Raw genomic sequence first — 21,844 nt, forward strand, 5'->3', positions numbered from 1 at the left:
GCTAGAAAACAAACGACTTAAATATCAGACCTTCGAGAACTTTCCATACCAATCTAACATCAGTTTAATGTGTCCAGGGGTTTTATTTCTTTCTTTTTCAATCTTTTTATTAAACATATTAGGAATAAACAATACATGAGGAGAATAGAACATTCAGAGGTTTTGATGGAAATGCACTTCTATGCTTTTGGGGGGGGGCGGCACAGTTGGCATGTAATGGTTTGCACAACGCTGTCACAGCGCCAGTGATCGGGACCGGGGTTGGATCCCGTGCCGTCTGTAAGGAGTTTGTATGTTCTCCACGTGTCTGCATGGGTTTCCACTTGGGGGGAGGGGGGGGTCTCCGGTTTTCTCCCACCGTTTGAAATGTACCAGAGGTTGTACATTATATGGGTGTAATTGGGCAGCGCTGGCTCCTGGGCTGAAATGGCATGTTACCGTGCTGTATGTCTAAATTTAAAAAAAAAATTCACAATAGACTGGAGAAAAAGCCTAAAGGAACCCTACTCTTATGTTACCATTCAGAAGATGCGGTGAACAAAACATATTGCTGACATGATTATGGGTAAATTGCCAAAAATCAAATGGAATGTGAGAATTCGACATTTACATTGAAGCAATTTCTAAAAGTGGAATTGCACAACTGCAGATTATGAAAACACACGCAATGCTGAAAGTTCGATGAAAAACAAATTCACACGGTTTGTTTAAAGTTTCCCATTAATCGAGTCGAATGATCAGACAAGTGCTCCAGCAATGAAATTACGGTATCCTGGCACACGTTAGTGGAGCTTCTAAAACAATTGCGCTCTCGCAAATAGCCTGCCACGTAACAGTCTGATTCATTGTAGTTCACTCGACGTTCTCTGTTAACTCTGGTAGAACAGCAAAATCATGGCTTTGAATTCATTTCTTACTTTTCAGCCAACTGTGGATTTCTCGTCAACATCCTTTTACGAAATGGTGAAATTTGTCTTTGCGACTTTTCTCCATTCAGCCAGATATTTAAAATAAATACTTCTATTTGATCCACTTTCAATTAAACAGTTTCTCACTTTCTAGGGTCAGAAACAAGTAAAGGTTTGCTTTGAAAAGATTCTGCATTTGAATGTAAATATACTTATGAAAGGGACATGAAATATTTAACAGTAATAATAACACATTCTACATCTGCTATAACTTTAAATCACATTTAGAATAATGATGTGTAATGTCAGATTTTTTTCTGCATGTTATTTATATTGAATTACTCAAAGCAGTTTCAGTAGAGAAGACATCTGCAAAATTCATTTATGTCAAGGCAAAGCCAAGATTACTAATTGATCCCATTTATTTAGATTAGCAATAGTTTTGAAGAGCTTGATCTTGGATTTTAGGAAGGACGGTCGACATTGGCAGGGCTCTTCATGTAGTCAGTCCAGAAAGTCAGATTGAATGAGATAGAGGGTGAGTTGGATACAGAATTGATTTGATGATAGGAGTCTGGAGGTGGATGGTCATTTCTCAGATTGGAGGCCTGTGACCAGTGGTGTGGCGAAGGGATTGGTGCTGAGACTGCTGCCATCTATATTCTACAAACTTAGCATGGTTAGTAAGCTGGCATTGGTGGATATAGCGGTCAGTGTTGATTATCTGAGATTACAACAGGATCTTGATGAACTGGGAAAGTGGGCTATGGAGTGCCAAATAGAATTTAACTCGGGTAAATGGAAGACTTTGGTAGGCTAAACCAGGACAGGATTTATATCATAAGTATTAGGACCCTGGAGAATGTAGTAGACTTAGGGGAACAGATACATACAGTAGTTCCATGAAAATGATAACACAGATAAACAGGGCGCTGAAGAAGGCATCTGGCATGCTTGGATTCATAGGTCATGAGTACAGGAGCTGGGATGTCATGTTACGACTGTAGAAGACATTGGTGAGACTGCATCAATTGTGCAGATTTCTGATCACCCAGCGAATGCAATGATTGAAAAGAGAGAAAGGTTGCAGAAAATATTAATGAAGATGTTATTAAGACTGATGGGCTTGAATCATAAGGAGAGGCTGGATAGGTTGGGACTTTTCTCCCTGAAGCATGCGAGGCTGAGAGGGACTTTACGAAGATTTATATCAAAAAAGAGGTATAAATAAAGTCATTGTCTTATTTCCAGGGGAGGAAAGTTTTTCGACTTGAGGAGTGAATTTAAAAAGAACCTTTGCACACAGGGGTGGTTGGTATATTGATCGAGCTGCCAGAGGAAGTGGTAGAGACAGGCACATCAGTACATTTGAAAGACTCTTGGAAAGGTATGTAATCCGGAAATGTTTAGTGGGCAGCAGGGGTTAGTGTAGCGGTTAGCGCCACGCTGTTACAGCGCCAGAAACCTGAGTTGGAATCCAATGCCATCTGTAAGGAGTTTGTACGTTCTCTCCGTGTCTGCGTGGGTTTTCTCTGGGTGCTCTGGGTTCCTCCCACCCTTCAAAAAAACATACCAGGGTCAGAGGTTTATTGGGGTGTTTGGGTGGCACAGGCTCATGGGCTGGAAGGGTCTGTTACCGTGCTGTACGTCTAAAAATTAAATTAATACAGTGGAACCCTCATTGTAACGTGAGAGTTGGGGTCCAAAAAATTCGCATCACGGAAAAAGAGCGGGGTCGCGATAAATTGGGGTTTCAACCCCTGTGTACAATATATGCACACATTGATTGTGGCAGCACTTACCCTTTCATTCTCAGCAACACACACCATCCCACCCCCCTTCACCCATGCAATGAATTCCCCACCAAGCTGAACATGACTGTACTTACCTTAATCATTTAGACGCGCCACTTCTAAACATCCGCTGCGCCACAGGCTGGCCATCCCGGGTACTGCATCTTTTAAAATGGGCTCGCTTAACGTCCGATCTCAAAGAACAGAACGTGGATGTTAAAAGGCCCAATGACTCATCGCGTCATATCTAAATTCACGTTAAATCAGAACGTGTTAAATCGGGGTTCCACTGAACAAATGTAATGAGGTTGGGTTGCCCTGGACAGATTTGTTTCTGTGCTGTAAAATCTTATCCCAACAGAGAAATTGGGGCCATTGTGGACCATTTGAATGATATCCTAAATGATGACCTGCGCAGAGGGCTTCTTTCCCCTTGGAAGGTCTGGAGCCTCATTCAAGGCCAACCTTCCTTCAAAGGTGCATGCTTAACTGTGGCATTGAGTGACATCATATCGACCAGCCACAATGTAGCGCTATCAATTAGACCCGATAGACCAGAAGTCAAGATTAACAGGTTTTAATTGCTGTAAAAGTACAGACATATCTTACATGCTGTTGGCCCGATTCCAGGGCAGTACTGAGGGAGGGGGGGATTGGGCGATACTGCCTTTATTAGAATCCTGGAGGGGAGGAATGATAGAATCAGGGGTGGGCCAACCAGTACAATGCCTGTAATAGAGTGTCCACCACATTCAACCCTTCTTTTAAAACAAAGCCCAGTGGGGTGAAGTGTCAGAGTCTATTTCCAGGTTCATCTCTTCTGGTGGTTTTGTCCGTCGAGCTGACTTTTGCAGGGCTGGCTGTGGTATTGCTGTAGGGTCCTGGGCAATGCTCTGTTTGATGGGCTGTGATTCGGATGGAGGAACTGAATTAAGTGGGGCTGGATCGGGAGGGGGAGGTGGTGTGGGTTGGGGTTGGGGCAGTGTAGCTGGTGCCGATGGTGGGTCGGATCCTCGACCATGCCTCTGGTAGTCTGGGTGAAGGGGGGAAGGGTGCTGGTCGATTGACCATGGTCAGTTCAGCGAGCACCTCAGTTGTGGGGGCTCCTGCATATGCCAGGTCACGGACAGAGACAATGTCTCTCCATCCATCCTGGTACCAAATGTAGGAATACTGGGGGTTTGCATAGAGGAGGTGGATCTTTTCAACCAGGGAGTCTGCTTTGTGGGTTCTGGTGTGTCTCCAGAGTAGCATAGGCCCTGGGGTTGCAGCCAGACCAGAAGCATGTTTCCCAAAGCCGACCTCCTGGGGAAGGAGAATATTTTTTTGTGCAGGGTGACATTTGTTGTCATACAGAGGAGGAACTTGGTGGCGTGGGGCACCGTTGGTAGGACCTCTTGCCACTAGGAGATGGGCAGCCCCTTGAGGGCCAGGAGGACTGCCCTCCAAATGGTGCCATTCTCCCTTTCCACCTGGCTATTCCCTCGGGGGTTATAGCTGATGGTCCTGCTTGTGGCTCTGCCCTTGGCCAGCAAACTGTTGGCACAACTCATAGCTCATGAATGAGGATCGGGATCACTGTGAATGTAATTGGGGCATCCTAAGAGCATGAAGAGGTTACGCAGGGACTTAATAACTGTGGCCGTGGTCACATCTGGGCAGGAGATGGCGAACGGGAACCGGGACTATTCATCAACAATGTTAAGAAAATATATGTTCCGATTCATGGAGGGGAGGGGGCCCTTGAAGCCAATTCTTAGATGTTCGAAGGTGTGGGTGGCCTTGATCAGGTGAGCTTTCTTCAGCTGGTAGAAGTGTGGCTTGCACTCCTTGCAGACCGGGCAGCTGCAGATCAGCTCCCTAATGTCCTCAACCGAGTGCAGGAGGTTGCGGGCTCTCACAAAGTGATAGAGGCTGGTGACCCTGGGTGGCAGCAGTTCTGTGAAGGGCTTGGAGGCAATCTGCTTGCGTGCTGGCACAGGTACCCCAGGTCCGGGCATCGGGAGGCTCGTTGAGCTTTCCGGACTGGTACAAGATCTCATAGTTGTAGATCAATTTTCTTGTTGTTCTTAGTTTTTCCCCGCTGTTTGTTGTTAGCCATAAGTATGACTGTACATTTGTCAGTCAGCAAGGTGAACAGCAAGGTGATCAATTAGTAATTAGTGAACAGGTGCTGGCTAGGTAATGCCTCCAGTGGTGCAGCTTTAAATGATTGGAAGGTTTTTTTGTTGCTATCTGAGGCCTTTTCACACCACACTGTAAAATGGAGTTTCCCCGGTCGGCCCAGGAATTTTAAACAGGTCTCGTGGCCCTACCTCGTAGGTAGGGCCTAGGCCCCAGGAGATTTTTCCGGACCGCCCTCTCCCTGCAGTATGAAGAGCCGAATGGTCAAGCAGGGAATCCTTGTGATGTCAGCACTTGCGTGCTGTGTCACATAGGCGGTTTAAATTAAAATTAAAAGATACTTATCGTGGAGAACAGCGGGGCCACTTTGGCAAGTTGCGACAGCAGCACAATGTCCTCGTTAACCATAAACCCTCAGGCAGCCGAAAGTCTCAGAGTGGTTCCAGCTGCCTGAGGGATTATGGGAAATGAAGTTGGCCATTCATCCCGCACTGCGCTGCTGTCATGATGTGCCATAGCGGCCTTGAAGTGTGGGAGGGGTTGGGTGGGCGGGCGACCGACTGACAGGGTGGGAGGGAGGGAGGGAGCGGGCGGGTGAATGACCTACTGATGGCTGGGAGAGTGACGGACAGTGGGGAGGGAATGGACAGGCAATTGACGGACGACGGCGGGGGACTTTTAATCCTATGAATGCGTAAAGCATCATCGGTTGGGGGAGGGCAAATTCCCAGGAGTTTGGACCGCGGCATGAAAGGCCCGGGATGTCCTGAGTTCCTTGGAATTTCTCTGGGGCAAAGTAGGCTCACGGCTTGCCTGCAGTGTGAAAACGCCTCACGTCTTCTGTATGCTTACCTGTGTTTGTCTTGGCAGAAGATATTGTCAAATGTGAGATTATCCACTTTGGAAGGAAGATCAAAATGACAAATGATGGCAGCGTGCTGTGCAGACAGGGCCGGACTAAGGCTAACTGATGCCCTAATTGTACTAAGTGCCCAATAATGATTCCCCCTCGATCCTCCCATTGCCTAACTGACAAGAAATTAAGAGTCAATATGCGTGGATTGTGAAATAATAGATTAAAAATTCAGTTTTCTTCCAGGCCAGACCCCACAACTATATTAAATATAACCTGCATATTATCTATCTATCTATCTATCTATCTATCTATCTATCTATCTATTTATCTATCTATCTATTAATTTATTTATTTCATTTCTTCATTCAGCTGCACCATGGTCAATCCGGCACTGGAACCACCCTTCCCTTGGTGCCTTAAGCACGTGGTTATTTTGCTTAATGGTTAATCCAGGCCTGCGTGCAGAAGGACTTGAGAGAGCTTGTGCATGAATTGCGAAAGGTTTGATGAAGGGGCCACTTTGATGAAGGGCTCAAGCCCGAAATAACGGTTCTGTATCTCTGTCTTTGCTACATAAAGGACACTGTTTGACCTGCTGGAGCTTCTCCAGCATTTTGTGTATTTACTTTATTGCAAAAGGTTGGTTTGCAGGTGCAGCAGGCCTATTAAGAAAGCAAATGGAATTTTGGCCTTCATTGCTGGAGGGATTAAATTTAGGAGCAGGGAGGTTAAGCTGCAACTGTAGAAGGTACAGGTGAGACTGCATCTGGAGTACTGCACGCAGTTCCGGTCCCTTGAGGAAGGATGTACTGGCTTTGGAGGCGGTCCAGAGGAGATTCCCCAGGTTGATTCCAGAGAAGAGGGGGTTGGTTTGTGAGGAGTGATGGAGGCATCTGGGACTGTACTCACTAGAATTTAGAAGAATGAGAGAGGATCTTTTAGAAACGTATACTATTATTAAAGGCATAGATAAGATAGAGGTAGGTAAGTGGTTTCCATTGATGGGGGAAGAATAGAACTAGGGGACCTCGGTTCAAAATTCAGGGTGATCGATTTCGGAAGATGAGAGGGAACAGCTTTTCCCAGAGAGTGGCAAATCTGTGGGATTCTCTGCCCGTGAATGCAGTGGAGGTGACCTCAGCGAATATATTTAAGACAAGGTTGGAAAGATTTTTATAAAGTAAGGGAGTTAAGGGATATGGGGAAAAGGCAGGTCAGTGGAGATGAGCCTATCATCAGATCAGCCTTGATCTCATTGAATGGCAGAGCAGGCTCGACGGGCCGAATGGCCGACTCCTGCTCCCATTTCTTATGTTTTGTGCCTTTGTTGGAATCAAAAATTGAGCTAATTAGGTTCTTGAGAAGTATAAACATGATATTGATCTGGAACCCACTTATATTACAACAAAATGCATTTCTGTTAGTTTAGCTGTAATGGTGGGGCAGGTCTTTATGAGGGGCAGTTCCTACAAGGTGCCATGGTGGTGGCAATGGTGTTCAATAGGGAATGAATGTAACAATGAGCAGTATTTGGATATGAGACTAAGGACGTTGAATGGTTTTTGTTATAAATAATTTGTTGTGCATAATGTTTATTTTTGGAAAAAAAGCAAAGCTCTGCACACCATAATTTACATTCAATACTTGTAAATTAAACAATTAATGCCACCTAGTGGCTTATTTGCAAAAGCTGCTAATGTTTGGCAATACTGATTTCTGCTTGTACTTTTTCATAAATGTTCACAAAGCTGATTAATAAATAAAACTTTTAAAATATCCTGATTTCATAGAGATACAAAGGCCAGAATAAATGTTCAAAGATCTAGGTTTTCTCTCCTGCTTGCTGTACATTAACAAGTTGAGAACGAGAACTAGCCGTGAATACTACCGAGCTATTCCTTCGGGCAGAGATCCTCTCTGCTTTTTTTTGAACACTGTAGCGGGCTGCTACAAACTATGGCTCTGCGGAGCCTATAACACACGAGAGGTTATAGCTGCGTGCAGGTTAGCTCAGAAAGAATACGCTGTTCCCAGAAGGAACAACAGGAACCCCAGTTGAGTGAGCTTTATTGAGCTCACAACCCTGATTTTATTCTCAAGGTGAGGGGCGGGTCCAAGCCCCTCAGCGTTGATCAGTGCATTTGCGATCCGCTTTCCTTGATAGGCTAGTTGGACTCCTTTAGTTGTGGCCAATTGGAGGGCAGCGCTGCGGGCCTCAAACAGCCTGCTGGATCCCCATGTTCGTCCTTCATTTTGTGAATTCCCGCAAGGGGCCACAACACTTTATTTAAGATTTTTGAAACCCACATCCACGAATACATGATCAATGAAACTAAAAAGTATTAAGTACAAATGTGGTATATATATATATATATATATATATATATATATACACACATTAAATATATATATATATATATATATATATATATATAAAATATATATACACACACATACACACACACACACACACACACATATATATATGTGTGTGTGTGTATATATATATATATATATATATCTATACATATATATAAATATATATATACATATATATAAATATGTGTGTATATATACACACACACACACACACACACACACACACACACACACACACACACACACAAACACACACACACACAGACATATATATATATATATATTTATTTATTTATATATAAAATTTGCAGCCCAAGCTCCAGATCTGAGCCTCCAACGCCATGATGATCAGTGCCCTTGGCACCATCTTGCATCTCAGTTCCGATACCTGGTACCCCTTCAGCCAGTCTCCAACAGTCCGCAGCCTGGTGTGAATCCCTCGACGGCAGTCACCAGCTGCTCACAGCCCGCATGGGTTCCTCACCTCAAGTCACCAGCAGCCCCGCTGCCTGTGTCTTGTTCAGCCTCAGAAGCAAGAGTCAAGATTCAATTTATTGTCATAGTTATAAAACCGAGTTGAGTTACATGAAATTTCTTTTTGCCTCTGTGAGTCAGACAGATTCACCACCGGCAGGACTTGCTAAAGTGCCTCTTACAATCTTACTTACAGTTAGAGAGAGAGAGAGGTCCCCCCCCAAGAGTCTCCGAGTGTCCGTAGCTTTGTCTCCAGTACTTCTACAGCTTCCGCAGTTACACAGAGTCCAGTCCAAAACATTGGTGACCCGAACTCCAGATCCGAACCTCCAACATGGTTAGGAACCTTTCAGTGCCCTTGGCACCTCCTCGCATCCTGGTTCCGATACCTCCTCTGGACAGTGTGCTGCAGGTAAAATTCTTGCCCCAAGATCCCCTTTCAGAATGTTATCTGAGATCAGCTGGGCTAATGGGCCAATGGTGGAATTTAATCCAGATAACAGCTGTTGTACTTTGGTAAGTTAAACACGCGGAGATATTATACAGTAAATGGTAGGTTCCCAGGAGAGCGTTGTAAAACAGAGAGACCGAGGCATACAAGTTCATAATGCTCCCTGAAAGTGACATATATGAAGACACAGTGATGAAGTAGATGTTAGGCAGGTTTACTGTCATCGGTCAGAAGATGGGACGTCATGTTACAAATGCACAAGACGTTGGCGAGACCACTGCAGTGGGCAGCTTCTGGTCACCCAGCTATAGGGAGATGTCATTAAAATGGAGAAGGTGCAGAAAGAAATATTCACAAGAATGTCACTGAGACTGGAGGGCCTTGAGTTTAAGGAGAGATTGGATCGGAAGGAACTTCTTTCCCTGGAATGAAGAGGCTGAGGATAATCTTATAGAGGGGCATGGACGAGGTATAGCAGTTACTTCTCTTGGGTTGGGGAGTCTAAAACTGAAGGTCATACTGCTGTACTTCTTGCAAAAGAAACCTCTTAAATCATACTTCAGCACACATGTCCCTAAACATGAACTTTCAGGTGAGTTGGAAAAGATTGACCCGGGACCCCCAGAGCCCACTTTTTCCACATGGAACCTGGTAGGTATTTGCACCGCACTGTATAATTCCAATGTGCTCAAGCTGTTTCCCCTTGCTTTAAAATGTTGCTTCCAGGGCCTGCTGAACCGATCGGTAACAAATGGCCAGCTTTCAGAATTGGGTGGAGGGATTGTGTGAGAATTCTACTCAGCTCATCGTCGCCTCTTTCAAGGAGAGCAGTGAGGGAAAAATGTTGGGGCGAAGGAAACACATTCAAGAAGAATAGCATTGGTCAGACAGAACTGTGCCACTGAGAAGAGTTGTGTCTTCCATCTCTAGGTGGCAGTGTTCAATCAGAATTGCTTGAAAAGTGGACAGGACTCACCTTCTTGCTCGAGAGAATGTATTTCCGCAGGATGCACGAGTGTTTTTTGGTCCATGTCTGTGTGTACGTACATTTTAATTAGGAGGAGGAGGAGGAGGAGGAGGAAGTCGCTCGACACTTCAATTCCGATCTTACTTTCCTTTCATCTTCCTATTCCCATCTCCTCATTGGAATCTCTCACCCCTCACTTGACAAGGATCTATCTACCTCGACTTTAAGTACACTCCAAGAGCCTGCTTCAGCTCCCCTTTGAGAAACAAATCTCTCGGGCTCACAAATCTCTGAAGGCAGAAAAGAAAATTGCCCTCATCTTTGTGTTGAGCGGACAACTTCTTGGTTCGAAGCAGAATCGTAATCAGAATTTATTGTCATCAAACCTAGCACAAAATTTGTTGTTTTGCAGCAGTATCCCAGTTCAAATATTACTATTGATGGACCATCAATCACCCAGGTGACTATTGTGGAGAAACCAACAGGCTTCAATTCACTTGAGAACATAACATCTCCCTCCTGTTCAGTTGTCTAGCACTGAGTTGCAGGGGGCTGTGGAAAAGTCACCTTTATATAGGAGCCTGTGGGGCAGGGGCCACAGGTAGGATGGGCCAATAAGTGTGCCCGGCCAGATAATTATACATTACAGTGGTTTACCACAGCTATAAAATTACACTTAGAAAATAAATAAATAAGTGCAAAAATAAGAGAAAGTGAGGTAGTGTCTGTGGTTGATTATCTGTTCAGAAACCTACTGGTAGAGGGGAAGAAGTTGTCCTTAGTGCTGCTGGGTGTTTGTACCCAGGCTCCTGTACCTCCTTCCCGATGGTAGCAGTGTGAAGAGGGCATGGTTTGGGTGGTGAGGGTCCTCGAGGATAGAGGCCTCCTCCTTAAGAGACCCTAAAACCATTTACAGCACAGAAACAGGCCAGTTTGGTCCTAATGGTCCGTGCCGAGCATCTTCCCCAACCTAGTCCCACTGACCCCGCATCTCCGCCTTTAGATGTCCTCGATGGAGAGGAGACTGATGCCAGTGATGACGCTGGCTGAGTTTTTCTGGAGGGTTTTCTTCTTGTGTGCAGTGGCACCTCCATTCCAGCCAGTGATGTAACCAGTCAGAATGCTCTCCGTAGTGCACCTATAGGAATCTACAAGAGCCTTTGGTGACATAACGAATCTCCTCAAACTCCTCAGAAAGTACAGCTGCTTCATGATTGAATCGACGTGGAGGCCCAGGACGGATCTTCAGAGATGTCGCACTGTCTGTGGTCTTCTGGTGAGCAAGTCAAGGAGCCAGTTTCAGGAGTGGGCGCAGAGGTCCAGGTTTTGGAGCTTGTTGACCAGCACTGAGGGAAGGATGGTGTTGAAAGCTGAGCCATTGCTGATGACGAGTAGCCTGATGTACGTGCTGGTGTATTCTAGGCGGTCCAATGATATTGCATCTGGTGTGGAGCGATTGTGTCAGTAGGCCAATTGCAGTGGGTCCAGACCTTTACTTAGGGGCAACTTAGTTCCGGCCATGACCAGCCTCTCATAGCATTTCATCACAGTAGCCGTCAGTACTACTGGACGACAGTCATCGAGGCCGCTCACCCTGCTCTTCTCGGGCTCCATGGGCAGTAGCCCAGAGTTCTCAGAATCAGGATAAGACTTACGTTTATTGTCATGAACATGTGTTTTGCGGCAGCGGACATTGTGCATTACAAGTACAAAAATTGCTATAAATTACAATTCCGTAAATGCAAGATTCAAAGCATAAATAAATAATGCACAAGGGATTAGTAAAAAGAGAGGTTGTGCCCATAGCTTTATTGTCTGTTCAGAAATCTAATGGTGGAGGGGGGGGGGGAAAGAAGCTGTTTTTGAAGTTGGGTGTACATCGTCTGGCTCCTGTATCTCCCTCCTGAGAACATGGCATAGCCTGGGTGGTCCTTGATGATAGGTGCGGTTTTCTTGAGACTCCGCCTCCTAAAGGTGTCCTTAATGGAGCGAAGACTAATGCCCCATGATGACATCAGATTCCCAAATGATGAATAACACTGCCTTGCTTTTCGTGCACTATTATTTATTTATTTTTAATAGTAATGTTGTAAGATGGTAACATTATGAACGTTTGCACTGTGACGCTGCCACAAAACACCGAACTCCATTGACTTGTTCATGACCATAAATCCTGATTCCGATTCAGCATCCACAGATGCTGCATGGCCTGCTGAGTTTCTGCATAACATTTGTGTAGTGCCCCAGCATCTCCAGACTTCCTTGTTCAACTCTATTGTTATATGTTCCACTTTCTTGGCAATACAAGGCACAACAGCAAATAGCCTGACATTTTATTTTAGTTTGTGTTTTTATTTAATGATCATTTAGATCAGGGGTATCAAACTCAAATTCACAGAGGGCCAAAATTATAAACTTGGACTAAGTCGTGGGCCAAACTAAATATTTATTGAAAATTTTCAACAACATCTGCATGTTTTCTTTCAACATAAGTAATGTTAAACTTTTTCTTATTAAAATAAATGTTTAATAATAGTTTTGGTTAAAATCTTTCCAGAAAAAGCATTAACAAATGAGAAATAAAATATTCAATAAATAATATTTTTCTATAGCCTTTAAGCTCCTTTTAAATGTATTTTTTTCACAAGCCAACAAGTCAAAAAAATGATGAACATATAGTCTGCCTCCCACCTGTCTTGAAAGGTCCTGTTTTCTGTCTATCGTTTGGCCATTTTTGGTAAGGGGTTTATTACATGTGAGTTAGGCGACAGGTCGCAGATACTAATGAAAGTAAAGAGAGGAGGTGGGGGCGATTAGCGGGCTGACGGGCCGGCACCAACGCATTTGCAAAGCATTCTGGGATTCGTAGTATTAGCTGTGCATGCGCTATACTGGCGCGGCAGCCAGCGGGCCAGCTCTAATACATATTTTATATGATCTTGCGTGCCAAATATAATTATATCACGGGCCAAATTTGGCCCGCGGGCCTGAATTTGACATGTGTGATTTAGATATTTATTGAATTAGCAGTAACAATGCTTTAACAACACTACATATTTAGTTTAATTAATTATATTTAAAACATTTCTTTGATTATTTAAATCCATCCGAGAGGTTTAGAAACATTAATGCTGCCCCTTGACAATGGTCCTACTGCCAGCGGTGATTTATTTCATCTTGTGTATCGACTGCCTGTAGCCTCGTGCTGTGGCAGACCTGAAAGGAAAATATGACCAGGAGAGCCAGTAGAACATAACTGGATTGTGAAGACGAGGAAGTTCTTTCATTTCCAAAGCCCTTATAAGACACAGGAGCTGAAAAAGGCTATTCAGCCCATTGAATCGGTCCCATCATTTAATCATGAGCTGACCCATTTTCTCACTCAGCTCCGCTGTTTGGCCTTCTCCCCGTAATCTTTGATGCCCTGGCTAAGAACATGTCAGTGTCTGCCTTAAATACACCCAATGACCCGGTCTCCACAACCGCCTGTGGCAACATATTCCACAGATTCACCACCCTCTGGATGAAGAAATTCCTCCGCATCTCTGTCCTAAGCGGATGCTCTTCATCCCGGAGGTTGTGTCCTAGTTTCACCCGTCAAGCTTTTCTACATCTACTCTGGCCACACCTTTCATCATTTGAAATGTTTCAATGTGATCCTTTCTCTTTCTCCTGAATTCCAATAAATACAGGCCAAGAGCTGTCAAATGCTCCTCATATGATAACCCTTTCATCCCCGCAGCCTTGTGAGCCTCCTCTGAACCCCTGTCCAAGGTCAGCATGTCCTTTCTTAAATGAGGAGCCTGGAACTGCTCACAATACTCCAAGTGAGTGTACTGACAATATCCACACCAGCAGTGCGAGTATAAGACAGCTTTAATAAACTAATATGGACACTAAGAGGGTCTTGTCTCTCTGCAAGATGAACCTGGAAGGCTAGACTGTAGCTCTGGACTGCTTTATAGACAAGGTCACTGGGATGACCCCTGGTGGCCGAGTGGTGTAATTACATATCACCACAGTGAGGTCTCACCAGTGCCTTATAAAACACAATGCAGGAGATACTCAGCTGGTCAAACAGTTTGTAGCTACATATTGTTTGACCAGCTGAGTTTCTCCAGCATTGGTTTTTTTACTTCAGCCATGGTGTTTACAGAATTTCATGTTTTATAAAGCCTGAACATCACATCCCTACTCTTACAATATACTCCTATTGAAATAAATGGTAGCTTTGCATTTGCCTTCTTCACTGTAGCAGCTACTAACGGCAGCGCTACTGAAATGAGAGGCGCCCGCACAGCATGAGGTGAACCAGTAACTGAGCTTTACTTTGAATTCCTCGCGCAGCTCGAGGTGACCGCCCGCTTCCTGCGAGGGGTGCGCTGGCCTTAGGAAGTGACGTCAGCGTGTCGTGGTGCCACTCCCCGTCCAGCGGCATGCAACACAGAAGCGGCACTGTCTCCCCCCCCCCCGGCAAACACGTGTTGCCAAATGGGGGATTCTCCTCGGAAGAGAAGCGAGGTCTGGGCCACCTTGCATCAGACAACGGGGACAGTGATTCATTCGGCAAGTCTAATTGCGCGGTCGCTCGGCCCACTACACCACAGACTCAACTTGAAAGTTTACCCTTTAGACGCAGAGAAAACCTTTGACAGGGAAGAATGGAATTATTTATTCAAAGTATTACAGAGGTTCAACCTACCAGAGAAATATATTAATTGGATTAAAGCAATATATAAGGGACCAATGGTGAAGGTGACAGTAAATAGATATATATCGAACCAATTTAAATTAAGCAGGTCAACTAGGCAGGGATGTCCATTATCTCCCTCACTGTTTGCTTTAGCAATGGAACCATTGGCAGGACTGATAAAAACAGAAAATAAAATAAAAGGGATAAAAATAAAAGAGGAGGAATATAAAATCAGTTTATTTGCAGATGACATCATAATATACTTAACAGAACCAGAATTATCAATAAAAGAATTACATAAGAAATTGAAGGAATATGGAGAAATATTGGGGTACAAGATCAACGCAAATAAAAGTGAAGCGATGCCAATGAATAATGCGGATTACACAGAGTTTAGAAAAGAATCACCATTTAAATGGCAAACACAAGCAATCCGATACCTAGGTATTAGACTAGATAATAATCTAGGCCATCTATACAAATTAAATTATCAGCCATTAATGAAGAAATTACAAGATGACTTAGAACATTGGAAAGATTTACCACTAACACTGATAGGAAGAGTAAACTGCATTAAAATGAATATCTTCTCAAGGATACAATACTATTTCAATCATTACCAATTCCCTTAACAGAGAAATTCTTCAATGAACTAAAGAGAATAATAAGGAAATTCTTATGGAGTGGGGGGGGGAACAAAACTGAGGATAGCGCTAGATAAATTAACAGAATGGTACAAACAAGGTGGTTTGCAGCTACCAAACTTTAAAAATTATTATAGAGCAGCACAATTAAGATATCTATCAGATTTTTATCAAACAAGGGAAAAACCAGATTGGACCAAGATAGAGCTAGATAAAATAGGGGAGAAGGTACCAGAACATATACTTTATAAGTGGGATGAAAAACTGGTGCAATATAGAAGTTCACCAGTTCTGCACCATCTGCTCAACATTTGGAAGAAGATTCATGTAGAAAGGAAAAAAACAAATTACCAACTACCAAAATTATTATTGACGCAAAATCAATTAATCCCTTTCACAATAGATAACCTTTCCTTTAGAGAATGGGAGAGAAAAGGTTTTTTGGGAAATAATTTGAACAAATGAAGTACAAATATGGAATAACTCATGGTACAATGTTTGCATACCACCAACTGAAAACCTACTTAAAGGACAAATTGGGAAACAGACTGAGATTACCAGAAGGAAGCAGCTTTGAATATGAGATTACAGACACAATGATAATTAAAAGATTTATAACGAACATGTACATCAAGCTGCAAGAGAAAGAAAATTATGAAATAAGCTATAAACCCAAACAAAAGTGGGAAAAAGATATAAAGATAAAAAATGAAATATGGGAAAAGTTATGCTCTGGAACTATGAGGAATATAATAAACACGAGGTTACACATGATACAATATAATTGGTTACACAGGCTATATATCACACACCAAAAGTTAAATAAATGGGACCCAACAGTATCAGATAGATGTTTTTGCTGTAAGAAGGAAACGGGAACAACAGTACATGCAATTTGGGCATGTGAGAAAGTGGAAAAGTTTTGGGAAGATCTAAACCAGGTATTAAATAAAATCACAAAAAGCAATATACCAAAAAACCCAGAGATATTTCTTCTAAGTAACATAAGAAGTAAAGAATTAGGCCTCAAATTGGATGAAGCACAAAAAAGATTTATTATGATAGCCTCAGCTGTAGCAAAATAATGTACAATGTCAACTTGAAAATCAGAAGAGAGTCTGAGAGTACAGCAATGGAACATGGAAATGAATAAATGTATTCCATTGGAAAAAATAACATATAATTAAAAAAATAAAGTCACATTGTTTGAACAAATTTGGGAACCGTACATGGAACACAACACAGAAGGCCTACCGCAGACCTCCACCCCCTAAAATGATAGAATGAGAAGAAGACGAAATGAACTGACCTAGTGTGTAAAAGTAGATGACACAATTTTCTTGTTTATTTTCATTCTGTGATGACATTTTTTAATGGGTTTATTGTATTGTATATGTTGAACATTTAATGGGTTTGGAGGGGGGTGGGAAGGAGGGAGGGATGGGAGGGGGGGAAAAGGACACTGTATATTCAAGAGGGAAATGATTATGTGTATTTTGATTAATATGGTTCATAGTGTGAAAAATAAAAATTTTTAAAAAAACTTGAAAGCTTACCTTCTAGCTATCCTGCATGGGATTTCCAGGATCCTTTGCACCTGGGTATTTTCAATTCTCTCCCTGTTTAATTTTTCTACCATAGTGCACGACATACATTTTTGGACATAGTATTTCATTTGCCACGCCTCTGCCCATTCTCCTCATCTAAGTCCTTTTGCAGCCTCTCTGTTTCTTCAACATTCATATCAGATGCAAACAGCCACAAAGCCATTCACACCATAATCCAAATCATTAATATACAACATAAAAGGATCAGGCCCAACACCGACCTCTGTGAAAATCCTCTGGAAAAATGGCAGGCAGCCAGAATATGATCCCTGATTTCCGACTCTCTGTGTCCTTCCAATCTGCCAATGCTCTACCCACATTAGTACGTTTCCTGTTATACCATGGGGTTTTATCTTGTTAATTTGCCTCATGTGTGGCACCTTATCTAATGGCCTTCTGAAAATTGAAATATACAACATCCAGTGCATCTCCTTTATCCAGCCTGCTTGTCACTTCTTCAAAGAATTCCAATAGGTTTGTCAAGCAAGATTTTCCCTTCAGGAAACCCATCTGGCTTTGGCCTCTCTCATCATGTGCCTCCAACTACTCCATAACCTCACCCTTGATAATTGACTCCAACCACTGATGTCAGGCCAACCTGGTCTATAATTTCCTTTCTGTTGCCTCCTTCCTTTCTTGTATAGTTGTGCAATTTTCCAGTCCTTCGGGGCCATGCCAGAATCAAATGATTCCTGAAAGATCAGCAACAATGCTTCCACAATCTTAACCTCGACTTCCTTCAGAATCTGTAGGGGTGACCCGTCTGATCTGGGAGATTTATTCACCCTTAGACCATTCAGTTTTCTGAGCAGTATCTCCCTTGAAATAGTTACTGCACTCACTTCCCTTCCCTGATACCCTTCGACATCTGTCATACTGCTAGTGTCTTCCGCAGTGAAGACTGATGTGAAATAATAATTTAGTTCTCCTACCACTTCCTTGTCTCCTATATTATTTCTCAATTTTCTATTGGTCCTATACCTTTTTTTTTACTCTTTATCTACTTGAAGAAGCTTTTTGTATCTATTTTGATATGATTTGCTAGCCTACTTTTATACTTTATCATTTCCATCCTTGTTTTTTTAGTTACCTTTGCAAGTTTTTTAAAACGCGCCAATCCTCTAACTTCCCACTAATTTGTGCTTCCTTGTATGCCCTCTCTACTTTACTTTTCTGTTGGCTTTAACTTCCCTTGTCAGCCACAGTTGTGATGTTTTTCCATTCTAACATTTCCTCTTTTTTGGAATGCATTTATCTTGCACCTTCCTCATTTCTTACAGAAACTCCATCCATTCCTTCACTGCCATCTTCCCTACTAGGGCCTCCTTTCAACCTACTTTGGCCAGTTCCTCTCTCATGCCACTGTAATCCCCTTTACTCCACTGAAATACTGACACATCTGACTTTAGTTTCTCCTTGTTAAATCTCAAATTGAACTCAATTCTATTGTGATCTCTTCCCCTAATGATTCCTTCACTCTAATCATCTCTGGTGCATTACATCCAATCCAGTACAGCCCATCCCCTAGTGGCTTCAGCAACAAGCTGGTCTAAAAAGCCATCTCATAGGCTTTCTACAAACTCTCTCTCTCTCTTGGAATCCCAACCTGGTTTTCCGATCTATTTGCATGTTATAATCCCCCATGGAGACCATAACACGCTATCACATGTTTTCTATTTGCTGTTCTAATTTGTTGACCGCATCCCAACTATTTTTTGGATGTTTGCATTGTAACCCTTGCAATTTCTTAATTGAACAATGATTCTATGTCTTCTGATCCAATGTCACCACTTTTTAATGATTTAATGTTGTTCCTTACCAACAGAGCCACACTTACCTGCCTATCCTTTCAATACACTGTATATCCTTAGACCACTGTTTCTCAAACCGTTTTCTTTCCACTCACATCTTCTTTCTTTGGCTTGGCTTCGCGGACGAAGATTTATGGAGGGGGTAAATGTCCACGTCAGCTGCAGGCTCGTTTGTGGCTGACAAGTCCGATGCGGGACAGGCAGACACGGTTGCAGCGGTTGCAGGGGAAAATTGGTGGGTTGGGGTTGGGTGTTGGGTTTTTCCTCCTTTGCCTTTTGTCAGTGAGGTGTGCTCTGCGGGCTTCTTCAAAGGAGGTTGCTGCCCGCCGAACTGTGAGGCGCCAAGATGCACGGTTTGAGGCGATATCAGCCCACTGGCGGTGGTCAATGTGGCAGGCACCAAGAGATTTCTTTAGGCAGTCCTTGTACCACTCACATACCACTTTAAGTAATCCCCATTGGTGCTCTGTGATTAGTAAGGGATTGCTTAAGGTGGTACAGGTAGACTATCTTTTATCCGGACATCTAAAATCCGGAAAGCTCCAAAATCTGGTAAGTGGGGAGAGAGATGGCAGCGTGGGCTTAAATCTGGCTTTCCGAAATCCGGGAAAATCCAAAATTCGGAATAGACTCTCCCCGAAGGGTTCCGGATGAAGGATCGTGTACCTGTACATGGATGGGAAGAGAAGGTTGAGAATCACTGCTCAAGACCCAATTGTTGCTGAAATATTTTGCTTGAGAAAAATTGTCATTGGCCCATTTCCTTTGGAGTCATGAAACCGTGCACATAATGAGTCAATTAGTTACTATTAAAACAGTGGTTTTCAACCTTTTTCTTTCCACCCACATACCACCTTAAGCAATCCCTTACTAATCATAGAGCACCTAAGGTATAGGGAATACTTAAAGTGGTATGTGAGTGGAAAGAAAAAGGTTGAGACATTCAGCCCCCAATGACATCTATCCTTCAGCCATGACTGTGTAGCTGCACTACAAGGCCATTCACTTTATTTCTTATGCTGCATGCATTGAATACAAAACCTTCAGCCCTTTATTTGTAACTGTTGACTCTGTGTTCCTGAGGCACGGTAACTCATCCCACTGGCTGCAATTTTGACCTACCTGCCTGCCTTTTCACACAAACTCCCTACCAGTTGTCCCTCCTTGTGCACTTTGGTTCCTACCCCTGCAAAGTTTAGACCCCCTCCAAACAACATTAAGAAAACTTCTTGCCAGGATATCAGTTCCCCTCGAGCTCAGATGCAACACCTCCCAATTGTACTGGTCACCCCTTCCCCAGAAAATGTTCCAATGATCCAAGAACTTGAAACCTTGTCCCCGGCACCATCTCTTCAGCCACACATTTGTCTGTACTATCTTCCTATTCCGACCTCCCCCAGGTCATGGCACTGGGAGTAATCCCGACATTATCACCTTGGAAGTCCTGCTCTTCAGCCTCTTTCCTAACCCCCTAAACTTGCCTTGTAGGACCTCTACCCCACTCCTGCCTGGCATTGGTACCAATATGTACCACAATCTCTGGCTGCTCACCTTCCCCTTTAAAAATATCCTGCATTCACTTGGAGGCATCCTGGATCTGAGCACCTGGAGTCTCTTTTGCAGCTGCAGAATCTCCAATCTTTTCCTCTGTTTATCAAGTCCCCTATGGCTATCTCTCTGCCTGACTTTGTCCTTTCCTCTAAATTACAGAGCTGACCACAGTGCTATTGGTCTGATTGGACCAGATGGGTCTTCCCCTCAGCAATATCCAAAGAGGTATACTTGATGCTGAGGGGAAAGGCCACATTCCTTTCCCATCTCCCAGCTACATTCCTCCTCACCCCTCAAAATCTCTTGGTGCCTGCCACATTGACCACTGCCAGTGGGCTGATATCGCCTCAAACCATGCATCTTGGCACCCCAGAGTTCGGCGGGCAGCAACCTCGTTTGAAGAAGACCGCAGAGCCCACCTCACTGACAAAAGACAAAGGAGGAAAAACCCAACACCCAACCCCAACCCACCAATTTTCCCTTGCAACCGCTGCAACCGTGTCTGCCTGTCCCGCATCGGACTTGTCAGCCACAAACGAGCCTGCGGCTGAAGTGGACATTACCCCTCCATAAATCTCCGTCCGCGAAGCCAAGCCAAAGAAGAAGAAAGAAGATGGAGTAATCAGGGATAGTGTTGGCTTCCATGACTATCCACATTCTGCAGGAGGAGCATGTCCCTGACTGAGCTGCCTTGCCCACGGTCTATTAAACAGGAAAAAGTTAGACAAAACTTCCCCTATCTTGCCCAAACTCTTATACCTCCACCTCAGCCTCTGCTCACTGAAGCCTCTCAAACGAAAACCTCCAATTCCCCCTCCTACACACTGGCCGCTCTGCTTGAGCTTCCCTTCCTTTTATTGGTGACAACTAATTAGCCAATGGCGAAATTCAAACAAGCACCTACCTCTCCCATTGCCTTTTAAACACAGGTCCTCAATGAGACCTGTGGAACGGTCCTCTTTAAACTCTTCTTCCCGAGCTGAGTGCAGTTCTCTTGCTCTGTAAATTGATTTGTCTGCTGCTATTAATTAGAAAATAGCACCTTAAGCCAGAAATGGGCTCACCAAAAACTTTTCTCATTTGCTCTAAAACCACAACTGGCTCCAGGAAGGAAACCTGATTTAGCCTACTTGTGATCCAGATCTTATGCAAGGCAAATGAACTTCCTTGCCATCTGAGCAAGTAGTGCGGGCAATCAACGTCCCCCATATTTTATCATACCATTGTGCTAAGGAAAATCAGCTTCTTTAATTGAAGTAGACCATAGTGATACAGGATCCAAGGGGGGCTAAGCATAATGAGATACAATATATAAATTAATAGTTTAAATGTTATAGAAAGCAATTCTGTGGTTTTTGTCACACCACCATTATTGTCGAACTGCATAGGGACATCTCACTGAAATGAAAATTCTGGCCATTTTGACAATTAGCTTTAATAGAGCTGTGTTTAACATAAATTTACAATCAATTAGCAAAGCACTTTCACCCAGAGGTTCCTGTTTAATGGGTTTATGGACATGGAGTGGGCCTGTGAAACAGGCTGGTTATTATTATGTGTTCATCGGTCCTTTTAATCTTTGCTTA

This window comes from Narcine bancroftii, chromosome 7, assembly GCF_036971445.1.
Source record: "Narcine bancroftii isolate sNarBan1 chromosome 7, sNarBan1.hap1, whole genome shotgun sequence".
Taxonomy (NCBI): Eukaryota; Metazoa; Chordata; class Chondrichthyes; order Torpediniformes; family Narcinidae; genus Narcine; species Narcine bancroftii.